This window comes from Anopheles ziemanni, unplaced genomic scaffold (assembly GCF_943734765.1).
Source record: "Anopheles ziemanni unplaced genomic scaffold, idAnoZiCoDA_A2_x.2 scaffold_36_ctg1, whole genome shotgun sequence".
NCBI classification, from domain to species: Eukaryota; Metazoa; Arthropoda; class Insecta; order Diptera; family Culicidae; genus Anopheles; species Anopheles ziemanni.
The window spans coordinates 346,081-357,166 of NW_026690076.1; the positions used below are offsets into that span (position 1 = coordinate 346,081).

Consider the following 11,086-nt stretch of genomic DNA (forward strand, 5'->3'; position numbering starts at 1 on the left):
AACTTTAGTCACATTTTTCCTCCCCGAGCTTCGCCGGGGCTTCGAGCTAGTTTTCATATAAAAGAATCAATCCTGTTTTCTCTGTTCATGTAATACGTAAAAGTATAAAATAAATTAAATGAAAAAATAAATTTTCAAAACAAAAGTTTTTCCCTAAACGTACTAAAAAATAAAAAATAATGTATGTTAAATGACATATGTATTTATGTATCAGTTTTACGCTTTTGTCGTTATTCGCATAGCATCGTAGATGGCGATCGAACTGAGAGCGATCTCGATGTAATGCGAATAACGATAAAGACGAAAAACTGATACATAAATACATATGTCATTTAACATACATTATTTTTTATTTTTTAGTACGTTTAGGGAAAAACTTTTGTTTTGAAAATTTATTTTTTCATTTAATTTATATATATATACAGACAACGGTGACTTTTATATATTAGATCCATGTGTATTTTATACAATAGATCCTCTAGCAAAAACAGAATAGATTCGAATTTGGTAAAACAAGAAGAAAAGTATGAAATTTATTGGAGAAAAGTGTTAAAAAGAGTAATTAAAACCATACAATTATTAGGTCGTCTTGGTTTAGGATTTAGAGGGCACAATGAACAACAAGACTCAGATCGAAAGGGAAATTTTTTGACCTGTTTGGATTTCCTGAGATAATATGATGAATTTTTAAAGCATATACAACAATATGGTTTTAGTGGAAAGGGAAATGTGACGTACTTATCACATATCAATGTTGTTGATGAGTTCATAGAAATAAATGGAAATCGTATACGGATAGAAATTGTCAAAGAAATTAAAGCAGCTTCTTACTACAGCATAATTTTAGATTCTTCACCTGACATTTCCCATACAGATCAATTTACATTCGTCAAAAGGTATGTAACGGAATCAGGAACAATATCAGAAAGATTCATAGAATTTATTCTTATTGTTAAACACCATGGATCATAATAAGAGAAAGAAGTGTTAAACATATTGGAAAAACTTGGATTAGATAAACAAAATTGTCGTGGCCAAGCATATGACAATGCGGCAAACATGTCAGGGAAGTATAAAGGATAGCAGGCGCTCATCAAACAAAGTGTTACAAATGGTTTGTAGAAACCCTGTAACGATAGCAGCTTAACGTAACGGGCTGAGTACCAACGTATTATTTTGCCCGTGGAACTCACGGGCAAAAGGATATAAAGGGGGGCCACAGACGTGACAGACTTAGTGTGAAAAAATCCAATACGAATAAAGGACTAATTTTTTAGTTTATTCCACTAGCGAAATTCTTAAAGAATTCCTTTGTTTTTCTCACTCACGTTGCATTTGCAACATTCTAAAAAATTAGTACAGTACATTAGTAAAGTCATTCTCAGTAAAAAGTGCTTCGCGATTGATTTCGACAAAAGTACGCGTTCGCGAAATGAAGTGAAAAGAAAGTAACCGGACACTCGTGAAATGACCCAACAATATTTGGCGGGATTCATCGGCAGCGTACGCGATGGCGTCGGCGCAAGACGCGCTATGCCGGAATACCCGAATCGGGGACGGTCAATCACATCACTTCAAGGCGAATGGTTTTCTGGGCAGCCGGCAAGATGTGATTTCTACACGCCGGGGAGCCCCGGATGGTCGTATCCTACGCAAACGGAGCCACTACGCTACGAGCATGCACTGGGCCAGCCGTGCCAAAGGTCGAGTCAAGATGCCCGCTGGGAGCCGCCTGGATGGCACCACCGAAGCGCATCCTCGAGCTCGATTGAATCGAGCCGACCACCAAACCCTTCTTACTACAGGGAGCACGAGCTGGAGCAAAGCTATCAGCTTAGATTAAGACAAGTTGAGCTTGCCGAAATAGAGCTCGAAAAAAGGAAACTCGAGCTCGACATGAAGGAACGCATCGCAAGGGAGCGAGCGATGCATACACAGTGGCAACGCGAAACGGACGCGCTGGCGCAAGCGGAGCGCCATTTTTCGCACACCACGAAACACAGCACTTCAAGTGCAAATGAACTCTACACTACATATTCACACACATCACGACACTACACGGCAAACGGCACTGAATACGATCCACGGAACACTAAAACACCTTTGGAAGCAGTTCGTCCAACTTATGCTCCATTCACGGAGGAGCAAATACGCGCACGTAAGGTGACGGATTGGAGATTGCCGGTGTTTTCGGGGTCGCCGAAACAGTGGCCGAGGTTTATCGAAGCCTACGAAAGGTCGACGAAACTGTGTGGCTTCTGCGACATCGAAAACCTCCAGCGCCTGAGAGAAGCTCTCCAAGGAAAGGCGCGTAAAATGGTTGACATGTCGTTAATTTTTCCCGCGACGGTTCATCTTGCGATTGAACACTTAAAATTGCGGTACGGCAGGACGGAGTTGAATGCGGAAGGCTGCCAGAGCGCAACGATTGCGATGCCGGATAATGTCCTGGAGAAAGAAAGGGAAAGTAATCGTTCTTTCCTACCACCGATGCGCACCGTAACGGCACAAAAACAGAACGATACCGCGCTTGTGTTTAGCGAGAGCCCGCAGCGTAAACCACCTGTATTGTTCGACGTGTCCCGTGTAACGCCGGCAGCAGCAGCATCCACACCAGCTACACTTGCTTCAGCGGCGCTTTCGTTTGTGGCAGTGGGTAAGGAAAGGTCGGAACCCTCCGACAATACTCCGGGGCCATCGATCGTGTCCCAACCGGTGCATGTTACCGAGCATCCGATACAACGGGAGCACTTCACTGCGATCGATATCGCACCTGGCATTGCGGATAGCACCATTGGAGCTGAGCCGGACGGGGACTGCCATGGGGGCGAGGTGCGGGCATCATCGGCTTCTCTATCGATTCCGATCGATCCAGTAGCACCAACGAATGACGAGGTTGACAAACTCGCCTTTGTTAATCGCGTCGCTGCTGTGGACGCGCGTCGGCAGCTACCTTTCGAGACCGTCCAGGAGGAACAATCGCCTGCGCTGCTTGACCCGTCGTCAACGCTGCAATTTCACGCTTCCGATAATGTTCTTGGCTCGCCGGAGCAGCAACGGCAACCCACGATCGCGATGGCCGAAGAAGTGGCTGCAATTAGTAGCAGCATCGAGATGCATCCCGTCGGAGCGAGCGGTCGGAGCAGTGTTGCTACCAATCCTGGTAGTTTTATTCGGATTTCGGCTGCTTTCCTGGCGGTTTTCGGCGTGATCAGCAGACGAATCGCGATCCTGCTGGATGGAGAATTACGTCGGCCAAAACCACCAAACGATGTGCCGCCGATCCGTGCGCTCAAACCACCAGACGAGCACAATTATCGGGTCGCTGTGGCTGGAGCCTAAACAGACAAATATTTAGCGACAATTGTGACCGGCACGAATTTTACCCAGATTTCGGATGCTGGCCTGTTTGTAAACATTAAGCTGCGGTTGTCTAAGTAGCACACAACACAGGGGTGTGTGTGTGTACTGCCGGGGAGAATGTTACAAATGGTTTGTAGAAACCCTGTAACGATAGCAGCTTAACGTAACGGGCTGAGTACCAACGTATTATTTTGCCCGTGGAACTCACGGGCAAAAGGATATAAAGGGGGGCCACAGACGTGACAGACTTAGTGTGAAAAAATCCAATACGAATAAAGGACTAATTTTTTAGTTTATTCCACTAGCGAAATTCTTAAAGAATTCCTTTGTTTTTCTCACTCACGTTGCATTTGCAACACAAAGTAATCCGACTGCAATGTATGTTCCTTGCGCTAGCCATTCATTGAATTTAGTTGGGAATTTCGCGGTTGAAAATTGTACAACAGCAGTTCATTACTTTTTATTCGTTCAAAAGCTTTTTAAATTTTTTTCTGTTTCAACTGATAGATTGAAAATGTTAAACGAATAGTTACAAACATGTGATAAACAGTCTGTATCTTTGAAAAATCTTTCGAACGCTAGATGGTCGACTAGAGCGGATGTTATCCATGCATTAAATGTTGGATACAACCAGATAAGAGTGGCTTTGCAAAAAGTCACCGAAAGTAGTACAGAAAAAAAAATTACATCTTATGATAACTCCGCCACTCTTAAACCTGTGTTGGGGTAAGAGGTGGTACTCTTCATCATCATCATCAACATGCTTACAGCCAGTGGCGTCTCGTCCACCTGAGCAACCTGTGCACTGCACAGTCTTGAATTTATAAAAAGAATCACAAAATTATTTGTTTAGTTATGGTATTGTAATTTTCACCCGCAATAGTTGCGTTCAAAATCTACTTAACGCTTAACAACGTTGCGCTGGGCACTTCTGCTGGTGCACCGCTGCTACAAACGAGTATCTTTAATCAAATAAGAACAGTTCTCTTAACAACAGTCTCATAATACCATTCTCATTACGAACGATGAATAAACGCTAGTTTTCTTGTTAGCAAGAGTCAAAATCCAGTTGGAAAGTCGATCAGTTTTGTTTACGGGTGGGCAGTGGGCACTTCTGCCAGTGCACTAGCCAATCGTATATGTACACATTAGTTCTTTCGTACATGTGTTGAATGCGTCCATGTGAAATTGTCGATGTATAGGTGCCTTTCCTGTGCACATTAGATTGTACCCAGGCCGGACCCGAAGTGAGTCTGACTTGCCAAATAAGAATTTGATTCCCAGGCATTGACGAACCGCGGATGTATTTATTGAGTAGATATTGACGTTCGTGAAGTAAATTTGGAAGAAAATAAAACTTTGGAATAAAATCGAAGAAACAAACACGCAAATATAGCCAACAATTTAAAGTTAATTGAAAAATGTCTAAGCAGGCACGCTGGACTGGGCAATACTGCTGGTGCACACACTTTCATTCGAAAGATTGTTCATGCAATTGTTCTATTTAGCGTGAAATTACCAGTCAATTTATACATCAACATTGAGCAGGACATCGTAGATGAGCTGTTAAACTCGTTTTTCATGTAGATTCATTTAGTAGCAATTAAAGATTGCAGAACTAAATTGATCATTCAAGGTTCCTCAAACTATTCTTTCACTTTACATCCTGTCTAAATTCGTCGTCGTGTGTCGTGTCGTTCTGGTTCTAATGAACCACGTTATATGGTTTATCTAAGAAGGTATTACTTTTTTTGAAGGTGCACAACCATCTCATTTTCTCACGAGACGCCACTGCTTACAGCACTACATTAGTAAAAAATACGGTTATTTAATGAACCATTATCGAAATTAATTTCAAAATTACTCATCACAAACTACATGTACTGGTTTCATTGAGCTGTACGGAATACAATTATAAACTGTATTGAATGCAATGATTGAGGCGTAGATTGATCAAGCTTAATTTTAAGAACTTGTAAAGCAGCAATCTGAAACTGACTTATTAATAACACTTACCACACTTTACACTACTGTTTTCGTATTCCTCCGCCTTTTGATCTTGATGATGTAACCAAACTTCAACACATCCACAGAATATGTAAAAATCAACAAGGCTGAATCAGAAAGAAGGCACTTCCTTAGGCGCCCATGAACATTACGCCCTAGAAAAAGAAGGGAAAATAAAAACGTTAAGAATGATTTGCAAACAAATAAAGCACACACTTTCAACGCAATCGCTTCTACTGCTACAAGTCAAATTGATGAATTCTATTCAAGCCACGCTCACTGTAATGCCGGGGTTAACACGTTAACCGCCCAACCTATTTTTTTACACTTTCCGTAGACGCCACTCGCTTTGCAATTTCGTTCGATGTTGAGTGCATGAGAATAATCAACTTACCATTGCGTGCCCCAGTTTCGACGGGACAAATTAACAGCACAAGTCATCAGCAACATTTCCGTCTCGAGACGGTACTTGAATAATTACCGATCAATTACCGATTAAACCCCGTGTTCCAAAATCATAAATTTACAGGAACCTAAGCTAACGAAGATGTATACCTTTTCGGCAGCAAGAACACTCGGCTAGTTTACACAACAGGAAACCAACCAGGCTAAAATTGACAGCTCGCGGGCACCATAATGCATATTATGATATAATTTCTCAAGAAAACTGTTACAAAAAGCGCGTGCGTGCAGTTGTGGAGTTCTGTACTAAACGAATACAGGGCTTTACCTACATACATACAGGAGCCAACCAACAATTCTGCTCGAAAAACTGTTCGAGTGCTGGAAAAATTTCCAAATTTTATTTTAGCCGACCTCAGCCCACACAAAAATTAGAAGTTTCTTTGTATGCGCAGAGAAATTTTGAGGGAAACCGTGTTCCGTACGATAAAAGGAAAATATTTGACAATCGCTCTTTCTAATTTATGTGTTCAGTTTGTCTTACTTGTGTCTACCATTGTTAGACGAGGAATTGATCTGTAATATTTTTCCAGACTTTTACTGCCCAAGTAAGCTCTGGCAGGGCGTTTGACATAAAAATGATGTCCGATCGTGTAATATCGCAAAGTTCCACAAAACGGGTTTTGCAGTTATCTGATTATTTTCATATTTGAATTTAGCGTATTATTTATTCTACTAGCTGATTAACCCGATTTCATCCGGGTAGAAATAAATTCCACACGAAAGAGTGTTTGCATTCAGTATCAGTTTTCAGTTTAACAATCTTAAATTTTGCTATGTGTTGAAAATTTTAGTATTACCTTTAGTCGACGAAACCATGTAAATATACATTTTGCATACATTACCTAACTATGCTTTGCAAACAAATTTTTTCCGAAAAAAGTTGGTTTCGCCTACTTTTTTCGACTCCAACGGTTAAGTTTCCCTCGAAAAAAATGCTTTTGGCAAGATTGAAGCAACACAATTTTTTCCGAAAAAAGTTGGTTTCGCCTACTTTTTTCGACTTCAACGGTTAAGTATCCCTCGAAAAAAATGCTTTTGGCAAGATCGAAGCAAAAAAATTTTTTCCCAAAAAAGTTGGTTTCGCCTACCTTTTTCGACTCCAACGGTTAAGTATCCCTCGAAAAAAATGCTCTTGGCAAGATTGAAGCAAAAAAAAATTTTCCTAAAAAAGTTGGTTTCGCCTACTTTTTTCGGCTCCAACGGTTAAGTATCCCTCGAAAAAAATGCTTTTGGCAAGATTGAAGCAAAAAAATTTTTTCCGAAAAAAGTTGGTTTCGAATACTTTTTTCGACTCCAACGGTTAAGTATCCCTCGAAAAAAATGCTTTTGGCAAGATTGAAGCAAAAAACTTTTTTCCCAAAAAAGTTGGTTTCGCCTTCTTTTTTCGACTCCAACGGTTAAGTATCCCTCGAAAAAAATGCTTTTGGCAAGATTGAAGCAAAAAACATTTTTCCGAAAAAAGTTGGTTTCGCTTACTTTTTTCGACTCCAACGGTTAAGTATCCCTCGAAAAAAATGCTTTTGGCAAGATTGAAGCAAACAAATACGGATAGAAATTGTCAAAGAAATTAAAGCAGCTTCTTACTACAGCATAATTTTAGATTCTTCACCTGACATTTCCCAAATAGATCAATTTACATTCGTCAAAAGGTATGTAACGGAATCAGGAACAATATCAGAAAGATTCATAGAATTTATTCTTATTGTTAAACACCATGGATCATAATAAGAGAAAGAAGTGTTAAACATATTGGAAAAACTTGGATTAGATAAACAAAATTATCGTGGCCAAGCATATGACAATGCGGCAAACATGTCAGGGAAGTATAAAGGATAGCAGGCGCTCATCAAACAAAGTGTTACAAATGGTTTGTAGAAACCCTGTAACGATAGCAGCTTAACGTAACGGGCTGAGTACCAACGTATTATTTTGCCCGTGGAACTCACGGGCAAAAGGACCCGGCAGAACAAAGTCGCTCACGGCACTCATTTTTCACCCTCCTCCTCAAGCTTCCGCAGTGTAGTTTACCCCTCGGCCCTAGAAACGCAACCCATCACGCGACTTACTGTATGTTTCACTCCTCCATCCCCACATCTTCCTCTCACTTTTCATATTGCGTCCACAAACGGACTTGTCATTTTACGGAGTGAGCTTCTGACAGCACAATTTGGTGGGGTCAAGTTGAATTCACAAGTGTTTTGATAGACTGGTACGTTTTGAGCGTTATGATAGAAATTTGTTTATTGTGTATAAAAACTTCATTGTTTATTGTAGAGAAATTGATCATGTCGAAGCGTTCGAAGCAAACAGGAAATTTTTATAAGAAGCGAGCCCGGTTGATGGAAGAAGCTGGAAGAAACGTTGATGCCATGAACATCACGCTAGAAACGGTTTCAACTTCTGTTTGGCCAAATCAGGGAGTGGGTAAGTTTATTAATTTATATATTTCTTCATAAATGATCGGTTTTAGTAGTAAACTTATTAAAATCAACACGATATTCGACATATCTTTTGTCTTCATTTTCAGAAATTACACCAGCAAACATAGAATATCTGCTTGCTGCAGGAAGTGCTACAGATATAGAAGACGAGGAGGTGTATGAGCCGTCCGAGAAACCTAATGATGCTTACAGCTTCATGCAAAATTTGGAAATGAAAGATGCGCTTGTGCATCTAGTAATTCTAGGCCGTGCCTCTCGTTTTTAACCGAAGGTTTTCTTACATTCCTAAGAAAATACTTCAAAGCCAAGGTACCCAAAACAAAACGAACGTTGCTTAAAACGCCCACCAATGTTGGTTCGGAAATAAAACCGATTCAAGGTGGCTACTTGTGGTATCACGGCATTGAGAAAGTAAAGACAAAATATTTTCAGTAAGTATTTTTAATAGCAAGTAGATTGGATGTATAAACAATCGTACATAACCTATATTATATCTTATACATTTTAGAAATGTTGTTCCAGAAGTGCCAAAATTGACAGTGGATATTTCGATAGACGGACTACCTCTGTTTAGAAGTTCCCGTAAGCAGCTTTGGCCAATACAGTTAAGAGTGGTAGAGCTGGCCAAACATCCTGCATTGATTGTGGGTACTTTCGGTGGATCCAGTAAACCAGGAAGTATGGAGGAATTTTGAAGACCATTGGTGGAGGAAATAAATGATCTACAGCAAAGAGGGTTGATGATTGGCGACAAATTGTTTCCGTTTTCCCTCCGAGCATTTATAGCCGATTCACCTATGCGGGCCACTTTGAAAGGTATACCATGTAGCCAATACTATGGACACATTTATACAACATAAAATGTATTAATTATTTTGGCTTACATTTTCAGCTACCATGAATTTCAATGCCAAACATGGATGCTTGAAATGTACATGTGTTGGCACCACGCTAGAAATTGCACCCGGCTGTAGAAAAACTATATTTGAGTCGGTTAACGCAGAACCACGCACCGACGCTGGATTTCGACAAAGAGTGGACAGACTCCATCATAAAGAATGGCGTTCTCCTCTAGAGGACATCGCTGGTTTTGATATGGTCGAAGGTGTTCCTGTTGCCGATAGGATGCATTTAGTGGATGAGGGGGTGACCCAAAAAATTTTGAGCGGGATATTGAACAACTTGTTCGAAAATTTCAATCATTTATACCCAAGACAGCAAAAAGCTATTTCTGCTTTCATGGTGAAAATGCGACTTCCATTCGAAATACCGCGAAGAATTCGTGATCTTAATGAAGTGCCTTTGTGGAAGGCCACGGAGTATCGAACATTCCTCCATTATTTAAGTTTAGTTATACTAGGCGATTGTTTTAACCAGGTTGGCTCTTACAATCATTTTTTATTTTATTTTTGTTCTATTACAATTTATTCGTCTAAAGAACATGAACATTTATGGCCCCTTGCAAGAAAAATGATTAATGAGTTTGTTAGGCATTTCGGAAAATATTATGGCCGCTGCAATTTAATCAGCAATGTCCACAGCCTCCAACACGTGGCAGAGGAAATTTTAAAATTTGGTCCCCTGGATAGTTTTTCCGCTTACGAATTTGAAAATAATTTAAGATTCGTAAAACAATGTGTCAAATCAGGCACGAAAATTGTTGAACAAGTAGCTGGCCGACTGATCGAGCGCAGTAATATTATAAAGGCAGATACCCTCATCGTAAGAAATTATCCGCGACTAAAATCAAATGGACGTTTCTTCCTTAGGGAGGACTTTTCTCTCAGCAAAAGTTTTCAAAACCGATGGTTTCTAACAACAGAAAAAAGCATTGTAAAATTTGTGGGAGTGAAAAAAAGTTCTCCAAATTCGTATGTTATCATTGGAGATCTAATATCATATTGCGAGAAACTTTTCAATGTAGTACCCGATGCCGATAATGTATTAGCGGACATAAATCTATCGTCTGCTGAACTTTACATTTTCAAAGTCAAACTTAATGTTCCTACTGTTAGAGTAGAAGTGCCTTGCACGTCAGTCAAATGTAAGCTTGTTCCCATTTTCAAAGCATCCCGTTCCTTACTACAGCTTCCCATCAGAGTACCTCCTCAGCCAGATTTAATAACATTATTTCCTTTGCTGCATACTTTTCAACAGACTTCTTCTCCTTCTACAGTATGAATCAAGCTAGTTAGTCTAGGATCAATTCATGTGTTATATCGTGTTCAAATATATTATAAAAGCAAGAAATAATTCATGTCGTATTCAAATATATCATCAACTCATTTCATTGATTCTTTGAACCATGCAATTTAATGCATGTTATGTTTATTATTTAATCCTTACATTTTATTTATTCGGGTGTGCTTATTATGGATTGCACTTTTATTAATGCCTTTTGTTAAGGCAGCGCTTTTAGCATTTTTTAGCTTTTTCTTTACGAAAGTTTCTATTTCATCCTCGGTAACTTTTACTGCTTGTCTAATAGCAGAAAAAACATGTTCAAACGCTACTAGAGCAAATTTCTCTGTTCCATCTCGTGCACGTCCCGTCCAACTGCATTGCACCAGAAACCCTCGACTAAAAACCAAATAGAAGGCTTCGTGCATTTTTTGCAACCTTCCTGCTGATAGCCTCGAAGCTAGCCAGTTGACTAAAGCCTCCGTATTGTTTTGGCTAGCAAGGCTGGTCTCCAAATTGTTCAGCTCTCGAATGTTAGTAACAGCCGAGGGGTGAAACGCCGGACGCTCAATAATCGTTTCCTCTCCAGTATTCGATTCCCGATTAATATTTGCTGCGTCAGTCAAGGC

The 11,086-nt window shown here is 40.1% G+C and overlaps 1 pseudogene; it reads left to right on the top strand.

Annotated features, from left to right (window-relative positions):
* Positions 1–8,120: 8,120 nt before the first annotated feature.
* On the top strand, positions 8,121–10,457 carry LOC131292931 (uncharacterized; annotated as a pseudogene).
* The last annotated feature ends 629 nt before the right edge of the window (positions 10,458–11,086 follow it).